Raw genomic sequence first — 13,338 nt, 5'->3', positions numbered from 1 at the left:
GGCAAAGCCAATATGTCACTCATTAGCAACCATCTCTTTCAATAACCATGTCTGTAAATTGTTATAAACAGTTATTATTGGCTTTGATATAATTTTATATGTGCATACTTTCCAATTTCTCCAGTGTCAGATAATAGTAAATAAAAACTTCATAATTCAATGGCCAGTTAGAGTTTACCCAGGTGACCTGGTTGTTCAGTGCTTATACAGTGGAAAGCTTGGTTGGCGTGACTTATATTCTTGTTTATTTCCAAAAAATATTAGGTGCACATTATCCTTTATTCACTGTTTTTACCAAATCAAATTCTTCCAGATTGATATACCGAGTCGTTTAATTTACTTTGATCCAAGTATACATGAGTTACTGTTTTTTCAGTGATATAAGTGATCCTACAAAGTGCTGTAATCTTTATGAAAATGTACAAACATGTTATTTTATAAGGCACATGACCAACACATATTCAAATAACTGGCACATGTATATGAAAGCATGATAATATAAAGGCTAAATTTCTGAATATACATGATTATAATTTTCCACACATTGGCAGACAAGTTGTTTCATCATCTTCTTCTTTTAATAATGACTTATTTTTCTTTTGTTTTATGAATGCAATCCAGGCCTGTTAATCATTTAAACACTGAAACTGGGTTGGTAAAGAGGGAATTTATGGCCTATGTAAGTACTTTGATGAGTAATTGCGTTTAACTCCATAATTATAGCATGATTACCATAGCTGTGCAAACAGGTACTTATTTAAGGCAGCTTACATCAACGCAAACTACAGCTGAGTTTTAAGAATTATAATTATTCTCAAAGCATTATTTCCTAAAAGTACTTTATAGTGTTTCAGAGATGCTATTTAAGTTTAGTGCAGTGGTGCCTATGATTTGAATCCAAGGAATGTACTTCACTCAGTGCAAGTTAAAATCTTCGGTGTATATTTATGATTCCATTATGTAAACATGCTCTCTAAATGCCAGTGTTGAACTAAACACTGTTGTTTTTTATTGTTGTCATAATGGGGTCATATTTTACCTAACTATTTTCACTTTTGATGCTAAATAAAAACAAAACTAATGGTGCAATTAAAATATTACTATGCAATAATGCATAAACAAACAAGAGTCACAAGAGAGACAATACTGCTATAAATGCAAACATTAACCCACTAATGCTCAGTTCCAATTAATCATCCAATCAAATTATACATATCTGAATTAGGTACAAATATTAAGAAAATGAGAAGTTAAAATATTTACTGAATATCAGTATTACACTTCAGCTATAGCATAATACTAATCTGAATTGAATTTATATAAATGGTATTAAATTGACTGTCAAGTCAGTGAGGACAACACTCACACTGACTTGGACAACTAGTAAATTATAAAATAGAAATAAATAAATTATCTTTTTATAGAAATGAATATTTATTTAATATAGAAGAGAGAAAGGAATTAACAATTCCCATAAGTATTGCCTGGTGCTTAAATAAACTCAAAATATTTTTGTTTAAATATTGCCTAAAGTTACATAACTCTATAACAACCTAAAAAAGATGTATAAATAAAAAGTAAATAAAACTAGCAAAACCCACAGAGCCAATAAAACCCACAACACCTACAAACTGCACAGAGCCAATAAAATCAACAACACCTACAAAATCCACAGAACCAACAAAATCCACAACACTTACAACATCAACACCTACAAAATCCACAGAGCCAACAAAATCCACAACACCTACAAAATCCACAGAACCAATACAATGCACAATGCCCACAGACTCAATAAAACCCACAATGTCCAAAACAAACTCAGTTCCAACAAAACCCACAATTTTTGGAATATAAAAACAAACATGAACTAGTATTGCATGTGTAGATTTTGTCAATTTTGACAATGATTTTATAAAGAAATTACTGACTCAATATTTTGCATATTACTACATTACGATTGCATTGCCAAAGAATAAAATCCATTCGTCTCTCACAGCACATACCATGTTATGCTGTAGCTCATAGCAATGGTTCCGAACCTGTGTCAAGTTATGCCTCTAACAATATTATTGTGGAAGACCACATGACATGGGAAGTCAGGATGTGATTGTATCAGAGAAAGAAAGCAGAGAAAACCAAAACTAAATGCAATGACATGTACAAATTAAACAATGGGGCTATAAACACATTGAGTATGTATTGTACAGACTTTAACGGTTAACTAAAAAGAGTAATTAGTCAATTTAGCAAGGAAGCCAGCCACCAGCATTGATACTTTCTATTTTTGCTAACTCAAGACATGTAGACTATACCCACTCACAATCAATGTAAACAAACATAGGATCATAGAAATTATTAATGTTAAATCATTTAAGAAGTTCGCTGATAATGCACTGATTAAACAACAAAATCAAGAGAGAATTGGGCGGCTTATGTAAATAGTATTTACTGTATGCATGCATGTACACTTCCCCTCATACAGGTCATTACAGTATTTATGGAGTAAGTTTGAAATAGCCATTCTTGAAGACATGTTACTTTCACCAGGATTTGCTTAACAATGTGTTTCCCACTTCACTGGTTTGAAAATTAGAGTGGATAGGTAGGTTTATATATATATTATAATGATTAGTATATATAGTTTACTAAGTGCTGGGAAAAACTATTACAATTAGATACACATTTTGAAGAAAAAAATTGTAATTGTTTTTTCTAACCTTTGGGATGAAGTGCTAGGGTCTGCAACGAAAAACATGGATGGTCAGCTGACCAGAAACAGAGATATATTTTGAGCTAATGTGAAGAAATAACACCTTATGCTCATGGCTTGGTTGTCACTGCCTTCTATGGTAACATTATGCATTGAAATGAAACACACAGAAACCAGTATCCATCAGATGTTATGTGCGTTCTGGATTTTGTAACATAACTTTTAAAAAAATTAAGTCGTATCGCTATGTTGTCTGCAGTGTGGCAGTTTATAGTTATGTCTAGCACTGTGGCATCATGCCACAGACAAATGACTTGGTGTCCCACCCAGTCACATTATCCTGACCCCAGGCCATCCAGTCCTAACACTAGCCTCTTAATGCTGATTGCTAAGCAAGGCAGCTGCTAGTGTGTGTGTGATTTGGATTTTTAACGTAGCTTTTAACAATTTTGCAGTCATATCGCTACGATGTCTGCATTGTGGCAGTTTATAGTGATGTCTAGCACTGGGGCATCATGCTGCAGACATGAGGCATGCTGTCCCACCCAGTCACATTATCCTGACACCGGGCCGACCATTCCTAACACTAACCTGCTACAATTCTTGTTTGGAATGACTAGGCCAGTGTTCGAACCCTTGACCTTCTGCATCCAAGGAGGACACTCTAACCGCCAGATTTATAATTATTTAGTAGAGAAAATGAAAACAGTTCAATTCCTCAGTGGTAAAACAAAATTTTGAAAACAAAAATTCCATTTACATTTTTTGCTTTAGTACATGTCAGTGATATTTAAGTGTCAAGCAACAGAGACCTTTTTGTATATGTAATAAATGGGGGCATCTGTAAAAAAATAAAATACGAAAACCAGTATTTATTTTAAAACATTAAAACACCCTAACTTTAGAATAATGTTGTTTTTAATTAAAATAACTAAACAATAATCTAATGGTTTTTCAAACATTAAAATCCCGGAACTATTGGATGTTATTTTAAATTAATATATCAACAAAACTACTGAATGTTATTTTAAGTTAAAGTACCAGAACTATAGAAAGTTTTTAAAAGATTAAAATACTAATCTATATAATATTTTGTTTGTCAGTAGAATAATGTCGTATTAAAATTAAAATACCAAAACAATAGAATAATGTTATTTTTAATTAAAATTGTTTAAGTAATTGCCAGACTTAGATATAGGATTTTTAAAATGTGTTTCCATAGACATCTTCAGTCTTTGAAACTTTAGACAGAGACTAGCATATTTCACTTAAGACTAAAATCTGTACATAGGTACTATTCTTAAAATGGGTTTATTGTCCACAGCTTCAGGCCTTGAAACTGTCATTAGCTAATTTCTAAGAGATATTTTTCATTTGCTTGGATGTTTGTATGTGTGTTATTTTTTTAAACATTGAGGAATATGTTGATTATTATTTTATTATTATTATTATTTTTATAGATTTAAATATTCAGAATGCTCATATTCATACAGCACTATAAGTACATGTATATTATGTCATTAAATTATTCAGACTTTCCAACACTGATTTCCATTTCCAAATCAATATACAGAATATTCATACAGTACTATAAGTACATGTATATCATTTCATTATATTATTCAGACTTTCCAACGCTGATTTCCACTTCCAAATCAATATACAGAATATTCATACAGCACTATAAGTACATGTATATCATTTCATTATATTATTCAGACTTTCCAACGCTGATTTCTACTTCCAAATCAATATACAGAATATTCATACAGCACTATAAGTACATGTACATTATGTCATGATATTATTCAGACTTTCCAACACTGATTTCCACTTCCAAATCAATATACAGAATATTCATACAGCAGTGATAGCCTTGTTATTATTTTTAGTGATCAATATCAGGAACAGTACATTTTCCAACATGCATATTATCAAATGGGTCTCTTTTGAAATGGTAGGCATATAACTTAATGAAATTGTATAGAATGTGGAATTTGCTTGCTTAATTAAAACAGGATGCAAAATATCCCTTTTTCTGGGCCATTTGGACACTTTGGTTACTTCCTTTATGTCAGCTTGTTTGTTTGTTTTCACAAAAATGAGCCAGAGAGCCTATGATGAAACCACATTTGTTAACTCTGTTAAGTCTCAATGGAAGAACAATATGCAGTTTCAATTAATGATGCACTAAGACTTCTATTCAAGCCTGAATGTTCTTTGTGATACGTATAGAAACAAACAATATTTTCATAAATTTCATCGAGACAGCAACACAAATTATTTCATCAATTTGTGATTCAGTGTGTTTTTTTGGCAGGAAGATAATGATTTCATGCACTAAACTAGAATCCCTCCCCTTCCCCAATTTGACCTATCAGTCTGACTGGGCTAGAATACCCTCAACATAATTTGATCTATCAGTATGACAGGGCTAAAATGTCCCCACCTTAATTTGATATATCACTCTATCACCTGGGCTGGAATGCCTATGCCACAATTCGATCTATCAATATGACAGGGCTGGAATGCCCCCATCTTAATTTGATCTATCAATCTGACAGGGCTGTAATGCCCCGATCATAATTAGTATATAAATCTGACAGGGCTGGAATGCACCCAACATAATTAATAAATAAATCTGACAGGGCTAGAATGCCCCCATCACAATTAATATATAAATCTGACAGGACTGTAATGCCCCGATCGTAATTAGTATATAAATCTGACAGGGCTGGAATGCACCCAACATGATTAATAAATAAATCTGACAGGGCTAGAATGCCCCCATCATAATTAATATATAAATCTGACAAGACTAGTGTGACATTTGCACGCACTGGGGTGGGGTTCTTCCAATAAAATTTAATTAAATTAAATTGAAAGTTCCACCCTGGCTCATTAGGTTAGAAAGTTAAATTAGTGACGAGGTAGATTTACAGCTCTGAACCCCCAGTCAGTAATGCCAACGGTTAAATTATAGAGAACACGAAGATGAAATTCAATCAATAACAATTTAATAAATTTGATAAATTAAAAACGATAACTTCCAATCACTCGTCTTTCCCTCGACCAAGTGACAGCCTAATTCATCGCGTTATTTACAGCGAGTTCGATTTTCCCCATGTCCTTGCATCTACTCATCTATTTCTTTCCCGCTGATTCCTTCCTTCTTTCCGTTCCTCTAACTCCTCCTTTGTCTCTGTTTCCCTCTCTACTATCTCCTCCTTCAATTTCGCTCCCAGACTTCAACTTCTCCTTTCTTCTCCTCTCCCTCTCTACTATCTCCTCCTCCTCCAATTTCGCTCCCAGACTTCAACTTCACCTTTCTTCTCTCCTTTCTTCCGTCTCTCTTTCTGACACTATGGGACCAAACTGTAACTGGTCTGTCCCTCAAAGCTTCCTGTGAAAAACCACAAGGCGTTAACATATGTTTTATCAAATCTCACCTCACACTATATCGACAATTAATTATCAGATAAGCTATCACTGTTTTGGTCATGCATGCATACACATCGAAATTCCCACACACTTCTTGCAGGGTAAACAATGATGTAATAACACGGTATCAGCGAACTGTTATACAGACATCAATACATTGCATCACGTCAGTATATACACATGTATATTTAATCTCATGGTACTACAATCTGACAACAATCAGATGCATGTCTGTACATTACAAATAGTCAACAATGGCAAAATCTATAATCATATGAAGATATGTGTTAGTCTACTATAAAATACCCACATAGCGAATTACAATATTAACTCTTACGACGGCTAGCAAGCTATATAATTCTTTACAAATATCAACTCATTTCTTCAAAATATGCAAACATATTAACAAAACAAAGTCATTCTTCGTACTACGATTCTAGTAATAATAAAGTATACATACGACCTACAATTAAAATGCAGTCGCATTCCACAAAGACCGAACAAATATCCTACTGACCTTATTTGAAGCTCTCTGTACTTAGAATTTCCTGCTCTAAGATTTTCCCACCAATAATGAATGGCTATTCGGAGTTACGCTAACCTCCACTCTGGGTAATTTCTCTCCGCGAACTAATTCTGGCTGGAAGATGCGGAGATATCATTCTACCCAAATCAGGGTCTCTCCTCTATCTCGATTCTGATTGGGTGGCACTGTGACCCTGTCCAATCGTCTTAGTGGCCAGTTCAACCCATCTGTCTGTTTGCAGGGAAAAGAAGTTAAGACACTCCCACTCCTTCAGGCAACTTCTTTGACCTTGGACATTTCCACACCTAGGTGATAATTGGCTATATGTGACTTCGCAACTCCTATGTCCGGTTCTCCACTTCTAGCTACGGCAATCTTACTTAATGGATTAGTGGTAGCCTGCGGCAATGTTTAACATCAAACAATGGCTTAACAGAATTACTTTGATTATACATGTTTCAACTGGGTCTACTCTGGGTCGGGGTAAACATGACAACTAGAATGTCCCAATCATAATTAATATATAAATCTGACAGGGCTGGAATGCCTCCATCATAATTTGATCTTTCAATATGACAGGGCTATCACTATGTAAACTGTTACTATTGTCCAATGGAATTGTATTTCACAGTAATGAACTTGTTACACCATGCTTATGGGAGTAGGGTGTTGGTTTTTAAAAATTAAGGTGATTTGTGACTTGTCTTGAAATCATACCATCAAAAGTAATTATTACGTACATTTGTTGGGACTTTTGAAAAACATAACATATTAGGTGGCGTGTTCATTTTTGGAAATGTAAATAATGCTGTGTGTGGATAAATCATACTGGTTTATTTAATATTTGGCAAAGTGTTTATTATTAATTTTACTTTATCTGGGAAGGGGTAGGGGTTGACCATGTACTGTTTATGTGTGATGGTATGGTTGTGACGGGATGTGGTACATAGTCTATAGGCATGTGAATGGGTATTAGAAATGCAGGCCATGCATTGTAAATATGTTGTGACATGTTATGGTACATAGTCCAAAGGTGTTTGGGGTTAGTTAACTTCTCAGAGGTACAGTATGTTCAATTTTCCAGTCGGAATTCCCAGGACAAGCTGACCAGCCTGACTTATAGTGTGTAAATCCCTGACAGGAACTGGCAAAGAAGAATTCTCTATGGAGAAAAATGGAACATCATGTTGTAATTCATGATTAAAAGACGGAACAAAAAATGGAACATTGGATCTGTTTAACACAGATCATTCTGACTTCAGGTGGAACAAAAGTGGAACATTGAATCTGTTTAACACAGATCATTCTGACTTAAGGTGGAAGAAAAGTGGAACATTGTTTAACACAGATCATTCTGAATTCAGGTGGAACAAAAATGGAACATTGGATCTGTTTAACACAGATCATTCTGACTTAAGGTGGAACAAAAATGGAACATTGGATCTGTTTAACACAGATCATTCTGACTTCAGCTGCAACCAGTGCATATTGTATTGTTTTGGTCACTCTAGTGGTAATGTTTCAAATAACTTGGAACAAACGTATTTTGAACTTGTTTAACAGATTTGATATCATTTTATTTGATACAATGATGGAATAAAATGTGTGTTGTATTCTATAATTTCTCTGGATAGGTATTTTAACAAACACTTGGAACTTTGTTTTGTGGTTACAACTAGAACAAAACTGGTACTTTAAAAACTACCAAGAGAGGATGCACAAAGGATGGCATGTAACAAAGTTGTAATTGAGTTGTTGTTGTTGTGGGGTTTAACGCCATTTTTCAGCACGATAGGCTATACATGGCGACCAGTATTAATGGTGGAGGAAGAACCCGGAAAACCCCGGAAAGAACCACCGACCCACGAGAAGCTACTGGCAGGCTTTCTCACATGCCCACATTGGCTGAATCTTAGACTCGAACCGCCGCAGACAGTAATTGAGGTTAATATGCATGATACGTGTGAATAGGAAGGAGTTTAGTTGACTTCATGGCTTGTTTGAAGGGTGATTTTGAACACATTATGCTGTACATCAAGTGATGGTGCTGTTTGTTATAGGTCGTAAAAGTCATGCAGTTGGCTGCACATATGATATCATTTTCTAGTTGCATAAAGAAGACTGACAGAAGCAAAAATGAAAGAAAGATGCAGTTATAGAAGGGACATGTAACTATTGTCTGTGTTGCCTTAGAACTGTGGTGATAGGCAACTATTGTCTGTGTTGGAAGTGTAGGGATAGGTAGCTATTACAAATGTTGTCTTGGAAATGTGGGGATAGGTATCTACTACTCATTTTGCCTTGGAAATGTAGGGATAGGTAACTACGCTATGTTGGAAATGTAAGGATAGGTAACAATTACTAATGTTGTCTTGGAAGTGTGGATATAAGTATTACCCATATTGTCTTGGAAGTGTAGGGATAGGTAGCTATTACAAATGTTGTCTTGGAAATGTGAGGATAGGTATTTCCTGCCCACTTCCAAAATAGTGTTGTTTTGGAAGTGTGGGGATAAGTGTCTATTACCCATTTTGCCTTGGAAATCTAGGGATAGGTAACTATGCTATGTTGGAAATGTAAGGATAGGTAACTATTAAAAATGTTGTCTTGGAAGTGTGGATATAAGTATTACCCATATTGTCTTGGAAGTGTAGGGCAATGCTGTGTTGGAAGTGTAAGGATAGGTTAACTATACTGTGTTGGAAGTGTAGGGATAGGTAACTATACTGTGTTGGAAATGTAGGGATGGGTAACTATGCTGTGTTGGAAGTGTAGGGACAGGTAACTATACTGTGTTGGAAATATAGGGATAGGTACAGTAACTATACTGTGCTGGAAATGTAGGAACAGGTAACTATGCTGTGTTGGATGTATAGGGATAGGTAACTATGCTGTGTTGGAAGTGTAAGGATAGGTAACAATTACCCATGTTGTCTTGGAACTGTAGGGATAGGTAACTATACTGTGTTGAAATGTAGGGATAGCTGTGTTGATGTGTAGGGATAAGTAACTATTAACCAGTGTTGTGTTGGAAGTGTAGGGATAGGTAACTATACTGTGTTGGAAGTGTAGGGATAGGTAACTATGCTGTGTTGAAGTGTAGGGATAGGTAACTATGCTGTGTTGGAAGTGTGGGGATAGGTAACTATTACCTGTGTTGTCTTCAAAGTGTATATATATTCCATAAGGATCATATTGATGAAATAAATCTGAATGAAAGAACTTAACAAGCACATACGCATAACTAATGACAACATGAGGCAAAGGTGAAATGAGTATGTATATTAATTATGATGATTTGCATAATTATGCATGTTTAAGAGTTTGGTTAGAATACAGTAACTTTATATTCCTTCTTCTAATCTGAACTCCCAGATCCTTTCTGTACTAAGGTTTTCTGGCTAATGGCTTAGATGGATAAGTACAGATACCACTCACCATGTAGCTATGTTACAAAGCAGGTTAGCATGCTGCAGGGGATGATTAAAAGCCAAAGAGTGCATAAAGAAGGGGAAAAGCAAAATTTGGAAATTGTATATTGTTAGTACAAGTGAAATGATTAATCACTATGTAGATGTATTATTATTTTTTTTCCAAATCTATACGAGAAGTAAACAATTGATAAAAAAACAACTACTTCATACATCTTTGGTACCCCAGTGGCCAAGTTGTCAAAAGAACTTTTCCGGTTCTCTTCACTGCACCTGTCAGTGTGGGTTCATGTGATTTGCATGGTCAATGTTGGTATGGGAGATAGATGACAGTTGCTTCCCATGGGTTGGTAGTTCCTACTGGGGCTTTTCTGTGTCCTTCCATGAATTATACTGACTGCCGTATATAGCCTAACTTGTGCGAAGAAATGGTGTTAAACCCAAAACAACACCAACATAAAGTTTTCTATAATCTTCAGCACTTGTGAATAACTATTCTTCAGCACTTGTGAATAACTATTAATAATTTACGTTTTCACCTTTTAAATTGCCTTCATTCATCAAAAACATCTCACTGTCTTCATGAGTTGGAGTGTGTTTGTTTTGGATTTTTAATGTAGCTTTAACAATTTTTCAGTCATATTGCTACGATGTACGATGTCTGCAGTGTGGCAGTTTATAGTGATGTGTAGCACTGTGGCATCATGCCACAGACATGTAGCATGATGTCCCACCAAGTCACATTATCCTGACATCAGGCCAACCAGTCCTAACACTAACCTCTTAATGCTGAGTGCCAAGCGAAGCAGCTGTTAGTACCATTTTTATAAATCTTTGGTAGGATTCAGCTGGGAATTTAACCCATGACCTCCCGCATCTGAGACAGACACTCTAACCACTAGGCCACAAGAGCAGTCATTTATGGGTTGCAGAAACAGGCAAGAAAGGAAAACAAAAATATGAACTAAAGAAAGTAATTGAGAAAACAAGGAATGAAGAAGAGAAAAACGAGGTGAAGAAATGATTAAATGAAATTTTACCAGAAGAAAAATAAGGGTGGGAGAGTTTTCTAAACTTGAAAAAGCAGGAGGGTAATATAAAATGGAAGAACTCAGAAGAGAGGGAGAGAAAAACTTGAAATAGTTACAGAAGGAAACAAGACTTACACTGAGGAAAAAGCGATACTAAATAGCATCAGGAATTTATACAAAGATTTGTACATATCCCAAAGAATTGAAATGGTGGAAATAACAAATTATTTACAGGAAGTGGACTCCGTGAGAATAACAGCAGATCAAAGAAAAAAGTATGAGGATTTTACAACAAGGAAAGAAATAGGGAAAAAAAATAACTAGTCTAGCAAAGGAGAAATCATCATGAACAGAGGGTTTAGCATCTGAATTTTATCACAAAAGTATTAATGAAATATCACCTGTTCTTCAATCGCTATAAAGCAAGATCTTTTTAGGGGAAGGTAACAGGTCTATAATGATGAGGGAAGGGCTGATAACAATTTTGTATAAAGCAAAAGGACACGGTGACGAGCTTAAGAGCTGGAGAAATATTTCTCTCCTAAATGTGAATTGTGGACTATAATATCCTTAGTAGGATTTTATAAAACAATAAAAAATAGCATGAATTGAATAAATGTCAATCAATGTTGTGGAGGTAAGGGGAGAGATATACAAAACACTAATAGATTACAGTGGTACCTCGGGTTATGAACTTAATTCGTTCCAGAATTCGGTTCATAACCCGAAACATTGAAATCAATGAAATAGAGACAATCCGTTTCAAGATGAAAGAATCATTCTTTTTTTATTAGCATCCGGTCGTTTACCTGACAAAACGCAAAGAATACGTGTACTTCACGTATTAAATAAAGAGAAAGAAAACAACCAAATAAATGTAAAATAAAAAAAGATTTAGTCCATTTTTCTTACCAAGAAAACGATCATGGTTATTTTGTCACTTTGTTTGCTATTCTGAATCATTAGTTTCAGGAGTTTCTTGTTGCTGTTTCTTGGCAGCTAGGCTACTAGACTAGCGCTAAGCGATGATAGTACTGTGTGGCCTTCGTTTGTACTGTACGCAGTCGTTTGTCTCCAACATTAAACCTTGCTCTCTCTCTCTCTCTCTCGCCTTCGTTCGTAAACCGAGGCACTGTTCGTTACCAGAGACAAAAATTTTTCGAAATTGTTGTTCGTAACCCGAATTGCTCGTGACCTGAGGCATTCGTAACCCGAGGTACCACTGTATTTGAATCTAACTGACCAAAAAGGAGCCATGGTACTTTTTGACCAGAACAAAGCCTTGGTAGATTGGAACATATTTGTATTGAAATCTTAAGTTGTAAGATAGGAAATAACCATGAAATTGTAGGAATCCATATCCCAAATTGACAAAGTGACTTCAAAATGGTCCAACATGCTGGTCATTGTACAAGCTTTATTTCAAATGCAAACTCCTTCAGACACCAACAAAAGGAATACGAGTATTTGATAAGGCCTTAGGCTCAAGAATTGATCATGAGAAAACAGAAATTTTACAAATAGGCAACTGAAGGGGTACTCACCCAGAACTCCTTCCTCCATATAATTAAAGCCCTAGGAATTACCTTTTGGCATAAATTAAGTACAGCAAACCACAAAATCGTACAGGACAAGACTAAAGAGAATATCAACATATGGGCAATTTATGCCACTCAGCTTAATGGAGCGTGCACACTTAGCCAAAACAAAAGTATATAGTTTCATGAATTGAAGAATAAAATCAGTAGTCTTTGAAAACCAACAGCTATAAGCCTACTATTGATTACCTATGGGATGGGAAACTACATTACTTGCCAAGGGAATCTCCTCTGTACAGAAGAAACAACAAGGGGGATAAATATCCCCAACAAACATTCAATGAAAATGACAAATTAATTTAATGATAATCCCATATTTGTATGGGAAGCCATATATAATTCTGGATTTACATCGAGACACAAGACAGTTGCTGTCGTGGGGGTTTTAGTGCCATTTTTCATCACAGGATAGGCTATACATGGCGGCCAGTATTAATGGTGGAGGAAAATCTTGGGAAAAATCTAAAAGAACCACCAACCCACGAGAAGCTACTAGCAAGCTTTCGCACATACCCACATGGGCTGAACCCAAGACTAAAAAAAGAACAGGCAGACAGAGGTGAGATGGCAGTGATCCATAACAGTGAGCGTTTTAGAC

At 35.4% G+C, this 13,338-nt stretch overlaps 1 protein-coding gene across 1 annotated transcript in view; it reads right to left on the bottom strand.

The window, feature by feature from the left end:
- The window catches only part of LOC149791113 (uncharacterized), a 142,919-nt gene that overhangs the window by 127,140 nt on the left and 2,441 nt on the right, over positions 1-13,338 (bottom strand). The window lies entirely within an intron of this gene.

Source organism: Sinohyriopsis cumingii, chromosome 10 (genome assembly GCF_028554795.1).
Source record: "Sinohyriopsis cumingii isolate HCF-2022 chromosome 10, ASM2855479v2, whole genome shotgun sequence".
In the NCBI taxonomy this organism is placed as follows: Eukaryota; Metazoa; Mollusca; class Bivalvia; order Unionida; family Unionidae; genus Sinohyriopsis; species Sinohyriopsis cumingii.
This window is presented reverse-complemented; position numbering and strand designations above follow the sequence as displayed.